The sequence below is a fragment of the Leptonychotes weddellii genome, chromosome 6 (assembly GCF_054177405.1).
Source record: "Leptonychotes weddellii isolate Sample4059 chromosome 6, ASM5417740v2, whole genome shotgun sequence".
Lineage (NCBI taxonomy): Eukaryota > Metazoa > Chordata > Mammalia > Carnivora > Phocidae > Leptonychotes > Leptonychotes weddellii.
Window position 1 is genome coordinate 77,041,707 of NC_138374.1, and position 11,793 is coordinate 77,053,499.

Below are 11,793 nucleotides of genomic sequence, written 5' to 3' on the forward strand. Positions count from 1 at the left end.
AGACTGTTAAATGTAATTATGTTAAAATAAGACCCCTGTTCATCCAAAGATATCATTTAAAGAGTGAAAAAGCAGGAAAGAAAACTGGGAAGATGCCTGTAATTCTGATGACCTCCAAAGAGCAAGAATCCAGATTATATGAAGAAGGCACACAGATCAGTAAGAAAAGAATAGGAAAACGGACGAAAGATACAGGCAGATACTCCCTCCGCAAGCGAGCAAATCCCGGCAACCACTGAATAAATGAAAAGTGCCAGACCTCATCCGTGATCTGAGAAACGCAAATCAAACCCTCATAGATCCCATATTTCACATAATCGTGTTGACCCAAAGTAAGAAATCTGGTGATAACAAGCGTTGGTGATGGTATGAAGCAACAGAAACTCGCACGTGTTGCCAGTGGGAATGTGAGTTGGCGTGGGCGCTTGGGGAAGCGGGCACTCATTCTCTGGGACAGCTGAAGATCCACGTCCCCTGACACCCAGAAATTCCATGCCTGCCAGGGTATGGCTGGGAGCTCGCACACACTGCAGGACACACGGGCACTATGGTAGACAATTTCTACAATAGCGCCCAGTGATTCTCACTGCCCGGCATTCACTCCTCCTTGCAACCCCTCCTCTGGGTGTGGGTTGGACCACCAATGTGCTTCTCACCAACAGAATGTGGCACAGGTGACACTCCTGAGATTAACTCACAAAATAACGTGATTTCCACCTGTTCACACCTGCTCTCTGGCCCTCTCACTGGCCCTCCTAGGAGGCCAGCTGCAGTGCTGCCCGGCGGCTGCGTCCCCAGGGCAGGGGGTGCAGGGGGGACCGCTTGCCAATTGCCAGCAATGATCTGAAGCCCTAGTCTAACAGCCTATGGGAAGTGAGTCTTGCCAACAACCCCCCGAGGAAAGGTGGACGTGAATTCAGTCCAGGCGAACGCTGGCATGATCCCGGCCTCGGTCAGCGTCTGGACAGCAGCTGTGGGAGGCGCCGGGGCCGAAGGACCCAGGCAGCCAGGCCCAGAGTCCTGGTTATTTTAAGCCACTAAGTTTTGGGGATGATTTGTTATACGGAAATAGGTAACCAATACAATCACCAAATTGAGAATCACCCTAATGTCCATCAAAAGTAGGATGGACAAATAAACTGCAGATCAGTAACAGTCATACAACGGAGTGTTCGATAGCATCGAAAAGGAATGAGCTATGACTCTATCCCACAACATGGATAAAACGTGAAGACATATGTTGAGCAAAAGATATATACATCTATATATATCATGGCCCAAGAGAATAGACGAATATTATTTCACTTATATACAATGCAAAACAGGCAAGGCCACGTTGTGCTGTCAGGGTGTATGTATGTCAAGAGCCGACAGATGGCTTTACACGGCCAGGCCAACTTCACTGTGGAAGCCAGGGGCCCAGAGGGAGGCAGCCCCACTGGGAAGGGCCCCCACTGGTCTCGGAGGGCGGGGCCTCGTTCTGCATCCCATCCCACGGTGTTTGCATTATGATTGCTCATCACAAAATGCTGCTGTGTTTTATGTGTGTGCACGATATTTCTCATTACAGAATTATCTAAGAGAGGAAGACTCACAGTAAGTGGACAGAAAAATAGGAAAACTGAGAAAGAGGAACTTAGGAAGGTCATCATCGTGTGGCTCTCAAGAAGGTAGGGGAGAAATTAAATACCAAGGAGAGTGAAGAGTCCCACAGGATGTGGCCGGCGGCAACGCCCTATGCTGGCAGATCCCCGACAGGTGTCTAAGATGTCCACGCCCAGCGCACCCGTCCCCATGTGGGAGGCCGGTGATGCCCATGGGTCGTCTATCCCGTGACCAGGTCATGTCTATAGCACTCCATCTTAGCAGACCTTGAAGAAGCAAACAGCCACGTTGTGAGCTGCCTCATGGAAGGGCCACGTGGCCAGGACCTGAGGATGGCCCCCAGAGCGCAAGTGGTCCCCCCACCACTCAGCAAGACCCTGGGGGCTTCCACCCTAGGATTGGGAGACCAAGCTCTGCCAACAACTCCAAGCTCCGGAAACGGACGCAGCCTGGTGGACACTGCGGTTTCAGGTTTGTGAGACCGGAGCAGGGATTTCTGACCCAGGAAGCCATGGGACAGCACGCGGGAGCTGTTTTCAGCCAGCAGTCGGGGATCCTCACGCAGCCTTATCTGCACCTTTCCATCCCTGGCCTGGCTCTGGGTACCACTTGCGGCAAGTGCTCCGTCAGCGCCGGCAGGAAGAGTGAGCTGAGGCTGGTGGAAAGCCGTGTGGCTTCATTGCACCCTTAGCAGCCGCACTTGGGGACCGTAGGGCAGGGACTTTCTCTGCGGCGGCCCACAAGGGCCTCTGGGCTTCTGTGGAGCCACCGCCATGCTGCCATGCCCTGTAATCTGCAAGTCCTGGGAGACCCTGTGGGGGGGCTGGGGGAGGGGACGCACGGGGCGGTAGCTGGGACGGCTGTCTGCTACGGGTCTCAGATGTCTGAGGAGTAAAGCATGTCTAGCAGACTCTGGACGAGCTTATTCATGGCTCTCCAGGACGGGCATTACCTGCAAGCTCAGGAGCCCGTGAAGCCTGTGCCTTCCCAGTTTAGCCCTGAGCTCTGGAAGAGCCTCTGGCTGGTGCTCCCTCTTCAGAGAGGAAGTTGCCCTATGTAAGTGGACATCGCCCATCCCTCTGTGCTGGACTCCGGCTTCCCAGCCTTCGGAAACGCCCCCACTGGATCTCCAGAGCCTCTTCCTCCCCTCCTCCTCCTTCCCCTTTTCTTCACCACCTTCCTCTTTTTGCCAAAGCAGAGCTTTTTATTTCCAGGAGCTGTGTGCAGTTAGCCTCTCTCTTCTCCTCTCCACCAGAGGCCCAGACATGGACTTTAGACCCAGGGCCCCCTGGCCCCAGGATGACGGATGACGGGGCCACTCTCTCCTGGGCCCTGTTTCCTCACCCTCCCCTCCATCCCCCAGGTCCCCGTCAAGGTGGATGCCTTCCCCCCATGGGGGGCCAGTGAGCGCCCAGCACTCAGCCTGAGCGGGTGGCCCCATGACCTGTGCCCGCACACCGCAGTTTCAGGCTTGGCTGCAGGGATGCGTGGGTGGTGGTGCTGGGTCGTGCACGCTTCCCTAACCTCCCGGCTCCTAGGCACCATGGGTGTGTCCAGGGGAGACGTTTTCCTGGCAACTCCAGTCCTGAGAACGTGAGAAGGTGAGATGTTCCTTTTCCCTTCCTCTTCTGGGCAGGGAAGGGGTAGAGATGGACCCTGAGTCCTTGCTTCTCTTCTCAACATGCAAGCTGGAGAACATTCTTCGGCCGCACTCAATGGTGAACGGTGTTTGTCTTGACTCCCTTTGTCCCAGAAGGTGCTGGCAGGTGCTGACGATTCGGCCTCCGGGCCATGCTCTGCGACACAGTGGGTCACCTGGATCGGGTCAGACCCAGAGCCGCCAGCTCCCCACCTGGGTCGGCCTTCCCACTGCAGGCGTGGCGGCGCCGGCTTCCTCCTCCCGCAGCTCCCGAGGCTCCCGCGCACAGAGAGGGTCGTCCTGCCTCCTGGCAGCAGGTCCCTGCTGTCCGGTCAGTGCGGCCCTGGGCCAGGGCCTCCTCTTCTCCGTCCCTCGTTGACAGGTGTTCACCGAATCTCTACGTGGCAGCGCTGTGGGCTCCAGACCTGCCAGCCCCGTGTGCGAAGCCCAGCTCTGCGACCCGGGATGGGCTTCTGTCGAAGCCTCAGTTCCTGATCTGTGAAGTGGAAGGGTGATAATAGCCGTGTTACCAGGCTGTTGTCAGGATTAAAACAGCACGTGGCCTGAAACTTCGAAGCCTGCTGGTGGTGGGACCACGTGGCTGTCGTCATGGTGATGTGGGAGTGGAGAAGCCCCACCTGTCACAGGACCGTGATGCACACACACGCAGGCCACAGGGTGAGTGCCACAGATGTGAGTGCCACAAGACAGCGTAGGGCACGTGGGTTACAGCTGGGCTGGTTCTCTATCGGCCAGGTCCTGCCGCAGTCGGGCCTGCCGCCGTCACCACCACCAGCGGCTGACCCCGCCCAGCTCTGTGTCAGGTCTCTCGGGAATCCCACTACTTCAAGTCTTCCGATGGATTCTCCTTGTCCCTGTCCCCCTCATAGCCTCCAAACTCGACTCTTGCCCCTGCCCCTCCTGCCTCTCACCTGGAGCAGGACTCCGTCCTCCCCGCCCCACGATGCCTGGTCAGTGTGCTACTCATTCCCTCACACACCCTGACACCGTGTGAAGTTGGCTGTGTCCACCGTGCACTTGCTTAGTGCAGGAGCACCCCGCTCCATCCAAGCCCCTCGCTGTGGTCAGCCCGTGGCTGCTTTGAACACACGACTAAGTGGAGGGGTCTCTGTGTGGCTAGACCCTCCCGAGCCCCAACCCAGCCTCTCGCCTCCAGCCACAGGCAAACCCCCAGCCTGCCGTCTTCACGTCCCTCCTCTTCGATAAGAGCTCATGACTCTTCTTTTAAAATGATTGTTTCCATTTCAAAGGTGGCACTTGGCTACTGTCCGGCTGGAAGCTCCAGTACTGCGAGCAAGGAAGGGACCACGTGGGTTCGTCACCTATCCAAGTTATAAGCGCTGCTAACACTCGGATGACTTCCTTTCCAAGCTACTGGCTATGCAGTCATCATGTGGCAATGGCAAAATTGGGTGACTTTTTTTAAGAAACAATCTTCGCTCCTGATTGTAAGAGTGCACATATTCACTGCAGAATATTACAGAAAATGACAACGTAAAGCAGGAAAACTTATCGAGATTCTCCTTCGTGCCCACATTCTTCCTGCACACGCATGCACGTGCACACACACGCACGCACACACCATACACGGCACCTCCTTGCAACCACGAAACAAATTCAACGTTACCACGCCTTAAGGAGAATGGACTATGTTATGAAACATTTTGTTGGAAGACAGGACCGGGAATGCCACCGTGAGAAATGTGCCAGCACTCCTGTCCGACGCGCCTCTGCCGGTCACCGGCAGCGGCCTCCATAGCGCGGGGCAGTGAAGCCACGGGCCTGGCTCGAGCCCCACGTTCTGCTACTTCCTGGCCGTAGGGCCTCGGATGGTTACTTAACCTCTCTGCGCCTCACTTTCCCTCACCTGTAAAGTGAGGATCATAATAGTACCCGCCGCGCCGAGCTGTTTGTCCTTGATTGCTTAGAACGGCGTCCGGCACAGAACGGGAGTTAGCGAATAGCATTCCCATTTAGCCTCCCGAATGCTCTGCTCTGCAGCAATGCAACCACCACCTGGTTTTGCAGCTGTCACTCAGCAAAACAAAGGCCACGTGGGTGGGAAATTTACCGCTACCAGGGGCGGTGTCCGCCTGTGTGCGCATGCGCCACCATCAAAGCAAACTTCCCGGGCCCGTGCATATGCCCCTGGAGGGGATCTCTGCATCCTGGGGAATAAGCTTCATGTTCGTCTCGTCTTCTCACTCCTCTCCTGAGCTGTGTGTGTGCGTGTACTGCATTGTCAGGGCCACACTGCTTATGCTCTTTTTAAGGAATAATTGACATAAAAGGATATCCACACACTTTAGGTGGAAGATGATACAGAGACTAATAATATTTGCTTCCTGGTATTGTATTATTTTTTAAAAATAAAACAAAAATACTGTACCACTCTCGATGTAGAAAAATTACTATTAAATTTCCTCGGTATTGTGTAGCTGTATCTGACAAAGCCAAAAAAGGTTCTTGGGTAAACCCCCCTGGCAGAACCCTCCGCCAACCCAACGGTTTACTGCTACTCATGGTCGCTGGAGAAAACAATGTTCTCTCAGGGCCCATGAGCACGGGAGAGGTGCCTCCAACCGCGGGCGGTGCTTGCGCTCCACGCCGCCCACGGGGAGAGTGGCCTCCGACCACGCGCGGTGCGTGTGATGTGTGCGCCCTAGGCCTCATGTGGCGACAGGTGCCTCCAACCGCGGGCGGTGCATCCGCTCCACGCCGCCCACGGGGAGAGGGGCCTCCAACCGCGAGTGGTGCGTGCGCCCCACGTCACACCGGCTGGCGCTGGAAAGGACGCAGACGCCGGGGGAGGAACAGGTGAGGGGACTCTGCGCGGTCACGCTTTGCTCTGGGAAGCCATAATCAGACTGCATTAGTAAAATTGGGGTCCAGATCCAGCGAGAGAGGACCCATAAATACATTTGTATGTGCCTTCACCAGTCTCGTGTTCCAAATTTAGCTCTTGGTTGAATGGGACATAGGTTTATGTAACTTTTCCCCAAAATGTTATGTTTTCTATGCCCGTATATAAGAACATTTTTATACAGAATATTTTTATATCACATATCACAAGTAATTTGGCTGGGAATAGTATTCTTGAATTCTTCCTTCACTCAAAGCGCGCTGGAGGTAACTAAGAAAATACTTAGCATTGCCTAGAAGTCTGTAACATAAAATCCATTTCTTTGTTCATAATGCAAATGTAAATTTTTCCCTTTTCTGGGAATGGTTATAGTATTTTCTTGCATTTCTTTATAATTGAAAACTACTTCCAGAAGTTTTCTAGAAATGGGTCAATTGCTTTTCCCTGGAATCCAGACTGCGCTTTTGTACTTCGGCTGTAGGCTGTGTTAATTCTGCTCCCGATCCTTTCTGTTTGCTGCAACGTCTTCTCCAGGAACACCTCCCATTCCCATGCTGGGGCTCCACTCTCTTTCCTCCTTCCTTCCTTTTAATGAGAGAGAGCGAGTGAGCAAGCAGGGGCGGGAGAAGGGGCAGAGGGAGAGAGAATCTCAAGCTGACTCCACGCCCAGTGTGGCGCCCCATGCAGGGCTCAGTGCAGGGCTGGATCCCAGGACCCGGAGACCATGATCTGAGCCACAATCAAGAGGCCGATGCTTGACTGAGTGAGCCACCTAGGCGCCCCTCTCTCATTTCTGCTCCTCAGAAGGTAAGACTCCCCCTTGTCCCACCTGCTGACTCGCACCTGAGGCTCTGTCTCACACCTACTGCCTCAGACTCGTAGCGTTGATGTCTTTGCTCTTCCCTTCGCTTCCCGGAAGTGTTCCTGGAGGCGTCTTCACCTTGCTGGCTTAGTAGTAGGTAACAGTTAGCTCTGCCCTTTACTCACACAATGTGGCTTCCCCCCACTTCTTATTGTGAAAAGTTACCAAATGCAAAGGCTGCAAGAATAATACAGCAGTCATCACATAGATTCCATAATCGTCAATGTTTTACAATGTTATAATATATGTGTATTTAAAATATGGACTTGTCTGAAAACAAATTGCAACTATTGTAACATGCTGCCTTGAAGGACTTCAGCGTGCACATCTCTTAATAGGAAGTTCTCTTTTTTATAATCTCAGTACTACGTCACACCTAAAAACTAACAATAATTCCCCAGTATCCAATAACCAGTCATATTCAGACTTCCCTGACTGTCCCCCCAGGGCCTTTCCCCCAAGTTCCGTGCGTGGTCGAAGTTAACACATCACTTTCTGACGTTTGGCCTCTTTAGTCTTTCGCCCAGAGCAGCCCCTTGCTCCCCACGCTTTTCCAGGATGTTACATGTACATTGTCCCACATTCGGGATTCGTCTGATTGTTTCCTCTCGGTGTGTTTAGCTTATCCCATTGCCCCTGTATTTGCTGTAACGGGGAGCTAGGTCTGCAGGCGACCTTCTCAGTGTGATTTCAGTGTCAGGGCAGGAAGCATTGGGTCCTCTGTGGTAAAGATGTATTTCCCCTCTGAGGTTAGCAAGCCATCCATGGGGTGATATCAGGCACCCATGTGAATTTTAACACTCCTGTTGTATGTTTGATTTCACTGTAGGATTTTCTCATCGTCCATGCAAGACCTGTTGTCTTCATCCTAGACTGTTTTCTCTCAGCTCTGCTTTTTGAGGTCCTATCTTTTACAGAGTGGATTTCTTAGCTTTCCTTTAGGTTTCTGTAGAAAACCTCCTGCCGAGAGTGGGACATTGTCTAAGTCTTCAGGGTGATGGATGTTTCCCGTGTCCCACAGCATGCTTCACAGGTTCTGCTTGGGGTTTGCTCTACTCCTTCTCGAGGCGGCAGGGATTCGCCTGGACAAAGCATGTGTCCACAGAGGGACATGGCCCCCCTGCTCACTCACCTGTGTGTCAGGTTTCCTTTCGGACTCATCTCTGCCAGCCCGATTCCCACTTCTAGCGGCTGGATGACGAGTGTCTTCCCCAGCCTGTTCTCCAGTGTATCGAAGTCCTGTGCTCAGCGCCACGGCTCCCGGGGCTCCCCAACCTGTGTCCCTCCTCCCGCCGCCTCTTGCGGCCTGCCCCATCGGCTTTGGGCGTGGAGTCTGTGAGCAGGTGCGTGCGGAGAGAAGACAGGCTAGAAGAAGCACGGTTCCTTCCTGCTCAGTGGAGCTGCCATTTTTCTGGGTTGCTGTGGATTTTGTATTTCAGAATCCAGGCCGGGCAGTGGCGGGGAGCAATGGGGTCTCATATCTGCCTCTGGGCTCCTCCATCCAGGCTTACAAACTTTGTGGTTCGGAATGGCAATGGATTGACTGTTAGACCTAAATTTTAGGTTTCTTCTAAGTCTCCATCTCCACCAGTGTTTTACTGGGAAGAGGGGAAAGTTATGTTGGTGACTGACATGCAGGCTACCCCGCGCATGTGTCCGGCTGCGAAGGCCCTTTGGAGTCGAGGCCCCTCCCGTGGCAGTCGGGATAGCATCTGGCTCCGGAACCCCTCTCCCTGTCAGCCTCACCCTTATACTGTCCTTAGCTCCCTGTGAACGGAGGCTGCAGCCCCCGCAGTCCCTGTTCCTCTGAGTCCTGGTAGCACATGGTGTCTGAGCCCTCATGCTGTTCCATGCCCATGTCTTCCGCTTCCCACTGTCGGCTTGGCCTGCAGGCCAGCCTGGAGCCCCCAAGGTGGACGTTCCTGACTCCGGGGCACACGGAGGGCACAGTGCGCAGCCGTGGAGTGTTTGTGTCTCCGACTGCCGCACCAGCTCAGACTGGCTGGGGTTCCCACTGTGAATGATGCTCTTCCCGTGACCCACAGGCCGTGCCCTGCAGCCCCACCACGTCCTGTCCCCACATGCCCGCGCATCTGCCCCGCACACCCTTCCCGGGCATGTCTCAGTTCTCACAGAGTGGAATTGATTTCCTGGAAAGCACAAAGAATACCACCTTCCTCCCAGGACTGATGTGTGCGCAGGCGGAAGTGGGTTTGCTCAGTGCCGGGAACGCCTGGGCGCCTGGGACCGTGGATTCCGGGCGCCCCTATATGTGTGGGAGCTGGCCACCCTCTTTCTGTATCTTATTCCCTGTGTCTCCGTGCCCTGCTCTCACTTTCTTCCTCTGTGTTGGTTACTTTACGGTAACTGCCGCTGGGGTGGCAGATTTTTCTGGCTCGAAAGGCCTGTTCCTTGACCTTCTGAGTAGTTGGGGCATAAAATTCCCAGTCTGTACTCGTGTACGGAGGGTCTTCCTGCGGCGGTCCTCCGCTCCGTCCTCGCTCGCGCACTCACCCGCCCATCCATGCAAACGCTTTGTAAACGACCGCGAACGGCTAGGAGTGTGTGTGTGCATGCGAGTGTGCACGCATGTGCACGCGTGTGCACGTGTGCATAACTGCAGCCACCTACCAGCTACCAAGAGAAACGCAGGGTGGGGGGGAAGGGCTGAGCAAGGGAGGGGCTCTGATGGGCAAGTAGCAGGTGACAGCGATGTGCCTTTACCACCTTAACTGGGTTCCTGATTCCCACACGTTATTCTAGGGGAATTCCCATTCACTTAGCCTTCGGGAAACTCGCGGTAATTCCCAGGGTGGTCGCGTCCCCCAATGTGTATTAGCTAGAATGGCTTCCCCAGGAGGGCACAGGGCTCTGGGGAAGCCGCCCGCCGCCATCGGGCACCCGGGGACATGACAGCGCCAACCATCTGCTAACTGCAGCCAAGCCCATGCAGAATGGACGTCACCGCAGAAGGGTGGCTGGGGAGGAGGGCTGCCGGGAGGGACTATAGCAGGCTGCAGGCCTGTCCCGGAGGGTGGCCGGTCCCCAATGGGCAAGACAACCATTACCTGCATTGTGGGTCAGTGGGGCTGCTGAGGGGGCGCCCCCGGCGTGGACACGGGGAGGTGCAGACACAGCCTAGGAGCCCCTGCCACCAGGGACCTTCAGGACAAGATGCCGCCAGTGGTTTTGACAGAGGTGCCTCTGGGGATGTGGGAGCAGATTTGGAGGAAACAACCCTCCAGACGTCAGTCCAGCACCATCTTCCCTGTTGCACCCCATCCTTGCAGCCACCTCAGCTCATGGCTGTGGATTCACAAGCCCTCCCCGGACCCCTCGGGCCCCTGCTTGCCCGGAGGAACACAGGGCCTGTCACGTCTCAGCCTCTCCCCTCCCCAGACCTCTCAGGGGAAGGACAATGCTCAGCGTCGGGGAGATAAACCGAGTCCTCAGAGGAGAGGGGCCATCCTGAACAAAGAGCTGCCTCCCGCATGTCCAGACCCACCATGGGTGGTCCTCCCCGTGCGCCTTGTGACCCTTAGGCTTTCTGTCTTGGGAGGCCCCTGGCTGCCCGAGGGTAGGGGGCTGTCCCGGCTTGTTGGTTGCTGTGGCCGGAGGTGCCCCGCTGCCCTGGGGGTCTCTGTGCTGCTCAGGACTAGCTCAGCGGGGGAAGGCCAGCCCCTCTGCCTCCCATCCACACCGCTCTCCACCAGGCTGGCCATGCAGACCTTCGCTTCCACCCTCAGGATGTGGTCAAAGCAGCTTAGCTCATGCACATCCCCAAACTCTTGCTATTCCTGGCCCATAAAAGGAAGCAAAGGGTTTCTTAAATGAGGTATGAAAACCATGCACCTTAAAGAGAAGAACTGATGCAGTATTTGACTACATTTTTTTTTAAGATTTTATTTATTTGACAGAGAGAGACACAGCGAGAGAGGGAACACAAGCAGGGGGAGGGGGAGAGGGAGAAGCAGGCTCCCCGCAGAGCAGGGAGCCCGATGCGGGGCTCGATCCCAGGACCCTGGGATCATGACCTGAGCCGAAGGCAGACGCTTAATGACTGAGCCACCCAGCACCCCAGGATTTGACTACATTTAAGACCAAAAAACCCTTTAGTTTTCATATGCTTCTACTTCATCATAAATAAGTGAAAACAGCACTCGAAGACGGTAATAATGCATTGGTAGTGTGCACTGCTGACAAAAGCTTGGTATTCAGGATGTCAGTCATGCCCACAGACCCCTAAGCTAGAGACAGAAACACCACCGAAAGATGGGCAAAGATGTTCTGTTCCAGGGAGAAAAAGCGCCAGTGGGCAATGAACTCATGAAACTGTACCAGCTTCACCAGTGATCAGGGATCTCCCACCCAAACCAGTGTGATGCTACGGCATCCTGCTGGGAGGCAGGTGTCTCTTCCCCATCCTGACGTTTGCTTCAAGGAGGAGACCCCTTGTATCCACAGCCGCTCATGCTACCCGGTCTCCTCCCCACGGAGATGGACTGACTTACCTGGTCGGCGCATTCGGCTCCTGTTTTTCTCCTGGGTGAGGCTCACATCACCAGGACCCAGAGTGCAGGGAGTTTGGCCTCTCTTCCCCCCAGCCTGGGCAGGCGTGGTTACGCCCAAGCGCACGCTGTTCCGAGGCTCCCACTCGCACCCGACTTTACCGCTGCTGATGGTGTTGCTGGCTGTCCACCTGCCCAGTGCTCTGCCTTCTTCCTTGAGTGGCTCAGTGCCACGAGGACGATGATGCTGGTAGTCCTACCAGCCGAGCTCCCCCAAAGCCTGCCCATCACCTGG

General features: G+C 55.0%; 1 long non-coding RNA gene across 1 annotated transcript; it reads left to right on the plus strand.

Annotated features, from left to right (window-relative positions):
* The first annotated feature begins 2,823 nt into the window (after positions 1–2,823).
* LOC115937217 (uncharacterized) lies at positions 2,824–5,676 on the plus strand. Its single transcript, XR_014146082.1, has 2 exons — positions 2,824–3,922; positions 4,516–5,676. It is a non-coding gene; the product is annotated as an uncharacterized LOC115937217 (long non-coding RNA).
* The last annotated feature ends 6,117 nt before the right edge of the window (positions 5,677–11,793 follow it).